This window comes from Macaca mulatta, chromosome 15 (genome assembly GCF_049350105.2).
Source record: "Macaca mulatta isolate MMU2019108-1 chromosome 15, T2T-MMU8v2.0, whole genome shotgun sequence".
Classification (NCBI taxonomy): Eukaryota; Metazoa; Chordata; class Mammalia; order Primates; family Cercopithecidae; genus Macaca; species Macaca mulatta.
The window spans coordinates 55,269,232-55,278,589 of NC_133420.1; positions in this window are offsets into that span (position 1 = coordinate 55,269,232).

Genomic DNA, 9,358 nt, shown 5'->3' on the forward strand with positions numbered 1-9,358 from the left:
GTCTGATTTAATAACAAATATTTGTTGGTTCTTTTTATGTATCGATCATTTTGCTAAATTCATTGATGTGTTTTCTCACCTAATTCTTGGAACCACTCCATAATATAGAACAATCTTATCTCAATTTTACAGAACATACAGCAGGTGTCCATAGATTAAGCAAATTTACCAGTGTTAAACAGCTAATAACTATTTTGAAATTATAACCCTTGTTTGTTTTATCCCAAAGTCTAATTGTTTGATACCATAATGTAGTGTCTAAGCGTCAATCTAAAGGATTAACACAGGACTGTGCTAAGGCAGTTTCAAAATATTCACTCCAAAATGGGAATAAAGTTCTGGGATATTAGACACAGTTATAGTTTGTCCTTCAGCACAGGTTAGAGTCTAATTTACCATGGGTCATGTAAAATATCTAGGATTAAAAACCAACCTAGAGCTATAAAATAAAAAGTGACCTTTAAAATCCAATATTAGAGAAAAACAACTTTTGCCTCTGCAGGCCGTTGAAGGACAAAATAGTGATAAGAAAGTTCACTCCTATTTCCTGATATACATACCACTTTTTCTAGCCAGGGTAGCAGCAGTAGAATTAAGGACTTATTTTTGAGGCTTTTACATAACCTTTAAACATCTCTGCCTTGGAATAAAAAAATAAACAAATCAACCAAAAACAAAGTCCATTACTTTTTAATGCTGGTCACATAACAAAGAGGGTCAGTAGTTCCCTAATATGCTCTCTTTATTTTTTTTTCTGCAATCACTCTACCCTTTTAAACAAAGCAAATCAAAACACTGGGTTTCAAGAATAAAACCCTTAGCATTATAAGACATCTAATTGGAATAAGATTTATTTTTAAATCTCTGTATGCTCTAAAAGCATACAGAGAAGCTTCTGCCTCTTCTTTAAGTTCTAATCAATTGACAAAATTAATGGCATTTTCCATGCAACTATTGAAATAATTTAACAAAGGAACCAAGTTATCTCACTGACAACTTGTGTTATTGAGAACTATCATACTGGTGAGTACTTGAAAATTACTGGAAGTGTATATTTAAAGGATAAGTCTTGAAAATTTCAGTTTCAGAAAGTCTGAGTTGAAGCCTAGGAATGAGCTTTTTTAGCAAGCATAGCAACAATGCAGGTGATAAAGAATCACATTTTGAGAAACATTGTACTAGGTCGGGGAATAGTCAGATACTTTGGCTAAGCATAGCCATATATGTGCAATATTTCAATTTTTTTTTTCAGTTAGAGGAAATTTTATGTTGTAGTCATAAAACCACATCAAGAGATGAGCTGTACTGCCTTCACCAAAATGATGTCAAGCTGGTCAAATTATTAAGTGAAACTGGTATACTCTCATGTGATGTTTCTTATAACTGTAGATATGTCTAGATAGCACAGACAAGAAAAGTGCAAGAAATTACAATTCCCTCAAAACAGAACGCTATTATAGAGCCATGCATCTATGCTAACAATATATTCAGCATCTCTTCTGCCCTGTTACTTGAAGTAAGTGATAATACTAAGTCAATATGTTAAGATATTTTACTGAAAGCTGCCACCAGACAGACTGAGAAGAAACAGGAAGAGGCAAAATTGGGTTCAAAGAATATTTGTAAAATACTTGAATATTTTACAATTCCTTATAAAACTCTTGTCTAAAATACCTGAATATAACACAGGATTTTATCACAATAAATTATATTCTTTGTTTCTTACTGAAATAGTGCCTGTTCATTTAACAATCAAAACTGTAACCATGCCCGGTACGATGGCTAATGCCTATAATCCCAGTAGTTTGGGAGTCCAAGGTAGGCGGATCACTTAAGATCAGGAGTTTGAGACCAGTGTGAACAATGTGGTGAAACCTCATCTCCACTGAAAATACAAAAATTAGCCAGGAGTGGTGGTGCATGCCTGTAGTCCCAGCTACTCAGGAGGCTGAGACAGGAGAATCACTTGAACCTGGCAGGTAGGTGGTGGTTGCAGTGAGCAGAGATCACGCCATTGCACTCCAGCCTGGGTGACAGAGCAAGACTCTGTCTCAAGAAACAAGAAAAAAAAAACCAAAAAAACAAACAAAAAAAAACTATAATCATTTTTCTCTAGCTATCATCTAGCTATCATAGAAATTATAACTGATTTTATTGCAAAAATATTCTGACATTTAAAAAACTAGGACAACATTTTAAGAAGTGAAAATCTTTTTTTCCCCCTAATTCTTCTTCTTTAGTTGTTCTTTTATGTTTTGATTAAATATATCTGTTGGTTATGAAAATATAACTCAGAATGCTTTGGGGGATTATTCATTGCAATGCATAATTTAAGTAACAGATTAGTTTTAATTTTATGCTGAAGGAAAGTAACTTTTGACTTCTTAGTATGATAAATCAAGAGAAAGTAAATATAGTTTTAATTCTTAGTTTATGACTGTTGTTTTTTATATAATATCTTATTTTTCTCAACAATTCCATGAAGCGGGCATTATTACAATGTTTTTAGAAAATGAAATTGGAATTTATACAGAAACAGTAAATTGCTCAACTAACTAGTTGTCTCACAACTAGTAAATGAGAAAACTGAGATTTTAACCTAGGCCTGACTAATTCCTAATTTTATGGAATAGTAAATATTGTTCATATATCAGATTGTTACATAAACACAATGATGAACAGAATATTTGCGTTTTTTTAGCATTATATTTTAAAAGTATAGTGTAGCTTATAAGCAATAACATCACAGTATTTATTAAAATATATTAAAACAACATCTCATGGAATATGATATTTTATATTTATTAACCATATTTTAGATTTTATGAAATTGTAAATCAAACATGTCCATGCTTTATATTCTCTGGTATGTGTCCTATGTTATACATGCTCTTCTTTAGGTTCGAAAATTTGAAAAGAATATCTAGCATATCATTCATATCAGCGCTTCCAAAAATGTAATATGAATATGAATCACATAGGAATTATGACAGAATAAGGATTGTGTAAAAATACAGATTCTGATTCAATGGTGTATATCTTGATATTCTTCATTTTTAACCAACTTCCAAGTGATTTGATGCTTTTAATTTCTGAATCACTCAGGATAATTAGGATTTAGGCCACATGAATATAGTAATAGGTAAAGGGAAATAGCATTGACTTGCAATTTTATTGATTTTTTTGAATAATAACACACCAAATATTGATAAATTCACACATTTAAATATACAAAAGAGCTCAGACCCTACAGTACCACTCCTAGGTATACAGCATGGACATACTTATTGTAGCTGCAAAAGTTTTTAGAGCAATATTGTTTGTATTTGCAAACATCTAGAAATAACCCAAATTTCATAAACATAGCATTGTATTTCATTAATAAATTAATAATTTTTATTTTTTTCTTTTCAACTTTAATTTTAGATTCTGGGGCTACATGTGCAGATATTGGGATATTAGGCCTTGAGGATTGCAAAGGTATATTATATGATCCTGGGATTTGAAGTACGATTGAACCTCTCAACAAGGAAGTAAATATAGTAACCAATAGGTAGTTTTTGAAGATTTTAACCCTCAACCTTCTCCTTCCCTGTCCCCCGTTGGATTCTTCAGTGTGTATTGTTCTTATATTTATGTCTATGTATACCCAATGGTATAAGAGATAATATGTGGTATTTAGTTTTCTGTTTCTGTGTTAGTTTGCTTGGGATAATGGCCTACAGCTACATCCATGTTGCAAAAGAAATTTTTTTTTTATGGTAGTGTAGTATTCCATAGTGTCTATGTATCACATTGTCTTTATTCAGTCTACCATTGTTGGGTACCTGGTTTGACTCAATGTCTTTGCTATTGTGAATAGCGCTGTAGTGAACATAGGCTGTATGTCTTTTTTTTTTTTTTTTTTTTTTTTTTTGAGACAAAATTTCTCTCTGTCACCCAGGCTGGAGTGTGGCGGTAAAAACATGGCTTACTTCAGCATCAACCTCCTGGGCTCAAGAAATTCTCCTGCCTCAGTCTCCCAAGTAGATGGGACTACAAGCACATGCCACCAAATCCAGTTATTTTAAAAAACTTTTTGTAGAGATGGGGTCTTGCCATGTTGCCCAGGCTGGTCTCAAACTCCTGGTCTCAAGCAATCCCTGTTTTAGCTTTCCAAAGTGCTGTGATTATAGATGTGAGCCACCATGCTTGGCATCCTGTGTGTTTTTGGTAATATTGTGTATTTTCCTTTGGGTATATACCCAGTAATTGGAATGCTGGGTTGAATGGTAGTTTAATTCATAATTCTTTAAGAACTCTCCAAAAGACTCTCCACAGTGGCTGAACTAATTTACTTTCCCACCAACAGTGTATAAGCATTCTTTTTCTCTGCAGCCTCACCAATATCTGTTATTTTTAACTTTTTAACAAAACCATTCTGACTGGTGTGAGATGGAATCTCATGGTGGGTTTGGTTTGCATTTTTCTGATGCTTAGTGGTGAACGTTTTTTTCATATGTTTTTTGGCCACTTAAATGTCTTGTGAGAAGTGTCTGTTCATGTCCCTTGCCTACTTTTTAATGGAACTGTTTTTTGCTTGTGGATTTGTTTCCTATAGATTCTGGATATTAGGTCTTTGTCAGATTCATAGTTTCTGAATATTTTTGCCAATTCTGTAGGTTGTCTGTTTACTCCACTGATAGTTTCCTTTGCAGTGCAGAAACTCTTTGGTTTAATTAGGTCCTACTTAGCAATTTTTGTGTTTAGTCAGTGTTTAGTTTATGTTTAGTGTTTAGTTTGCATTTAGTGTTTAGTGTTTAGTTTGTGTTTAGTGTTAAGTAGATCCTACTTAGCCATTTCTGTGTTTGTTGCACTTGTTTTTGAGAACTTGTTTTTGAGAACTTTGAGAATTCTTTGCCAAAGCCAATATCGAGAAGGATATTTCCTAGGTTTTCTTCTGGGATTTTTATAGCTTTATGTCTTACATTTAAGTTTTTAATCCATTTTGAGTTAATTTTTGTATGTGGTAATAGGTAGGAGTCCAGTTTCATTCTTCTGTAGCAGTTTTTAATATATAAAATATAGTGGTATTAAATCAAAGGTTTATACAATAGAATTAATGTATAATAACTTGCATCTTTCAACACTGACACATGTCACAAAAATAATATTTAGCAAACAAGCAAATTACAGAGCACATACATTATTATAAGATAAATATGAAAATAATGATACATTTACAACTGAGCACTATGTTGACTTCTAAATATGTACAGTTGATTGCCATTAATCATAGTATTTAATATTCTATGAATTTTCCTACAGTGAATTCGCAATTAGTGAAACACTGCTCCTAGTGGGCCTATAGGGTTAGGCTCTGTGAATATTTGGTCACAGCATTTTGTCAACTAATCGATACATAACCTTGTTTGATGTGTGTTTGATTTAATTGTTTAACATTGAACTCACAGTCAACAACACTATAACTCATGCAGGAAGGAAACTTACCTAATACCTGTATGCTTAGGAACACTAGACAGCATTTTAACATTATGCTTGGGGCCCTTTTAAACAGCAAAATCACCAATAGTAAAACCTCACACAAATATGTAAAACTTGGCATGAAATAGGTTGTGAAATGGACACCTGTTTACAGCATGAGAGCCAAAACAAGAATGCAGAACATGTGCTTGTTCAACATCACCCAGGAACATGTGTACCAGGCAATTCAAATTTATCACTCTGCGCGTGTCTGCAATTAATTACAAAAGTGAACTGACATTTCATTTAGAGATTACAAATTTAGTAAGTAGGCAAATTTGCAAATGTGGAATCTGAGAATAATGAAGATCCACTATATATGTAAAACTATTAAGGAATGCAAGGGAATAGTTATTAGACAGATAAGTCTTTGCTTCTAGGAGACTGCGAGATCTAGAAAGGCCTTCAAGGGTCGTTGATTCCTGGCAACACACTTTTTATAAAGCTAGGGGGTGTCTTTATTATTTAAACTGTGAGAATATATACATTCTTCCATATATATGGAAGTGTCATAATCAAAAATCATAAACACTGTATATAGAAAAAGGTATGATACTTCTCTGCAGTTTCTTTTCATTCCTAAATAGTTAAAATTATCTTCATTATTGAAGTAAAAACCATTTCTAAGATCGGGCGTGGTAGCTCATGCCTGTAATCCTAGCACTTTGGGAGGCTGAGACAGGTGGATTACCTGAGCTCAGGAGTTCAAGACCAGCCTGGGCAACATGGTGAAACCCTGTCTTTACTAAAATACAAAAAATTAGCTGGGAGTGGTGGCATGCACCTATAGTCCCAGCTACTTGGGAGACTGAGGCAGGAGAATAGCTTGAACTCTGGAAGCGGAGGTTGTTGTGAGCCAAGATTGCGCCACTGCACTCCAGCCTGGGTGACAGAGTGAGACTCTCCATCTTAAAAAATAATAATAATATTAATAATTCTATTTGCATTTGTATTTTTGGTCCACTTTATATAAATATATTTTAACTGTCTAATTCATCTGCAATATAATTTAGATGTTAAATTTTATTTGCAATCAGACAACCACTTCCTCCAACATGTTCTGTGAAATGCCCCTTCATTTTCCAATTAAATTATAATGCTTCATTTACTAGGCTTAAAATCCTAGTATGTGTTCTAGGTGTTCTGCTATTGTGTTCTCTCTGTCTAGCACACATTTATACTTGTTTGAATCTTTAAGGTTTATAGTTTTTAATAGATGGTAATCTTACTCCCACTATTCTAGTCTAATTGTTTTTCCTCTAGAAAATATTTTCTGGTTTGCTTTATAACTACATTTCTGTGTTTATGTAAAACTAAGAAAAACATCTGTGAACTGTGACATTCTATTGATTGTATAACACAGTCCAATTTTAGAGTTCATAGTGTATAAAAAATTGAACACCACAAAATACAATATTTTCTATGTGAACTTTAGAATATGTGGAGTTCTGAAATATATTCCATTGAATAATCCATAGATGTGCATGAAACCTAAAATTTTGTTTTAGAGGAACAGTATTTTAACACGTTTTTGGCTTCCTACTTTGAAATATAGCACACGACTCTATATATTTTAGTCTTTTATAACTATCATTAAATTTTCTTAGAAACTCATCTAGATGTAGCATATTTTATTAAGGTTATTCCCGTAATATACATGTATCTGTCTGTCTATCTATCTATATAGCCTTCAATACTTCCAAGGATTTGTGTATTATTATATTTTTCAATCTGGCTTTTGTTAGTGGATAAGGATGCTATTGATTTTCTAATTTTATCTTATCACATTCCAATTGCTTGGACTGATTTTGTAATTCTGTTATGCTTTGCTGGATTCTTTTGAGTTTTATAAGTTTATGATGCTATTTTCTACCAATAATGTAATCTCATATCTTTCCTACATTTATGATTTTTATTTTTATTTTGTGGCCTAGTGCATTTATTACCAGATAAATTTATTTAGCCTTATCCCTCTCAGAATCATTATTTTTAGGTGTTTGTCAAATCAAATGCTGGTGCATTCTAACATGTAGTAATACTTTCACTTAGAATTATCAAGAAGAAGAGATGGGGTATTTTTAACTAATAGGTTTGCATTCTCTTGTTCAAGTCTATTATCATAGAATATATACTTTTGCAAGATACATACTGTCATTTTTGGAAATTGATTGCCCAAATTATTATAGAGTTGGAAGAATGTCTAAGAAATCTTGGCATTATTTTCTAACCACAATCACTAATTTACCATCATCTTTGTTTCTTTATAATCACCCATCAAATAATGAGTACCTGCAAAAATTGGATAAAGAATAGTGGCATGGAATCACAAAGTTTAGTACTTATTTTAGGGACTTGAATCTTATTCACTGGTGATGTTTTTACTGGGTGGAAAAAATTTCTCTAATATCAGGTTATTTACATGGCTAGGAATTTTATATTCAAAAGTGGGTTTTGGCTAAGTGTGGTGGCTCACGCCTGTAATCCCAGGATTTTGGGAGGCCAAGGCAGGCGGATCACCTGAGGTCAAGAGGTTGAGACCAGCCTGGCCACCATGGGGAAAACCCATGTCTACTGAAAATGCAAAAAATTAGCCGGGCATGGTGGCACATCTGTAGTCCCAGCTACTCCGGGGGATGAGACAAGAAAATCACTTGAACCCAGGAGGCAGAGGTTGCAGTGAGCCGAGATTGCACCATTGCACTCCAGCCTGAGAAACAAAGTGAGACTCTATCTCAAAAAAAAAGGGGGGCAGGGGAGGGGTTTCAGTAAGAGAAAAGGAACTGCTAAGTAGATGAGCCAAATTCTGAGTGAATTTCTTAACTTTATTTTGAGATTTATATACACTTGCACATCCTCCCTGACATGCTGTGTCAAAATAATCATCATGCATTTCTATACAATTTTTATTTTGCATTTCTATACAATTTTTATTTTGTTTTGTCTCCTAAAATTTGAAGTTGAGAATGAATTCTGAGCTAGAATCCACTAAAATAAAAATAATGAAAGGACCTGCAGTAACACTCATCATTAGATTGCCCAATATCTATGACAATGGGAAAATACATTTAGAAGTTGAAACACTTAAAAAAAGTTCATATCATACTGATAGGCTCATTTAAATAAAATAATTATAGTTTAGTGTTATTTGTGGAATTCTTTTCTGTTTGTACTTCTTTTATTCTGAAAAATAATCTATTTTATATTTTGAATGAGATTATATTTTTCAGAGATTTTAATATGGATTATCTTACGGCCTTTCTAATACATCTTTGGCTATTGTATTTTCAGTGTCATGTTGCCCATCTATAAACGTATTTAAAATTTTCCTGAAAGCACAAGACCCTGATTCCTTGATTTTTGTTCTCTTTCTTTCTTTTTTTTTTTTTTCTTTTGAGACGGAGTCTCGCTCTGTCACCCAGGCTGGAGTGCAGTGGCCGGATCTCAGCTCACTGCAAACTCCGCCTCTCATGTTTACGCCATTCTCTTGCCTCAGCCTCCCGAGTAGCTGGGACTACAGGCGCCCCACCATTCCTTGATATTCTGCAAAGGAACTTATGCTTCTAAATCAAATTTCTTAGTTTCTTAGCAGTTGTGATTATCCTCTGGTAGAATTTGTGTGTTCTTTCAATGTATTTAATATTGTAATATTCCAGAAGAACAAGAGTGTCACAGGATCCTTCAGATGTCGTTTTTCCAGCCAGAAATCCCTGGCCAGTGGCGGTGGTCCCCGAGTTTTGCTTAGGCCCACTGGGCTCATTCCACCTACCGGGCCTGGCAGCTTGCGCTTGCCTCATGTTACTAGTCTGGATCCCATGTCTGCCAAGGGCGACCCAGA